Source organism: Anguilla rostrata, chromosome 2 (assembly GCF_018555375.3).
Source record: "Anguilla rostrata isolate EN2019 chromosome 2, ASM1855537v3, whole genome shotgun sequence".
Taxonomy (NCBI): Eukaryota; Metazoa; Chordata; class Actinopteri; order Anguilliformes; family Anguillidae; genus Anguilla; species Anguilla rostrata.
The window spans coordinates 73,475,581-73,475,875 of record NC_057934.1 but is presented as its reverse complement, the minus strand read 5'-3'; positions in this window follow the sequence as shown (position 1 = coordinate 73,475,875).

The window sequence follows — 295 nt, the reverse complement described above, 5'->3', positions numbered from 1 at the left end:
TATTATTATTATTAGTAGTAGTAGTAGTAGTAGTAGTAGTAGTATTGTTGTTGTTGTTATTAGCAGTTGCAGTAGCCATTGTAGCAACCATAGTTACCAGAAGTAGTAAAATTTATTATAGTTTTTTGAATTATTATAACACATTTCTACTGGCCGTTTCAACACAAAATTGCCCTTTTTTGTCCGAAGAAAATGCGGTTCTCTGTGCTCTCTGAAATACTGAGATGGTAACTATCGTCCCCCTTCCGCGTCTAATGAACTTCGCAGCGCTGCCGCTGGGTGGCAGTGTTGGAGT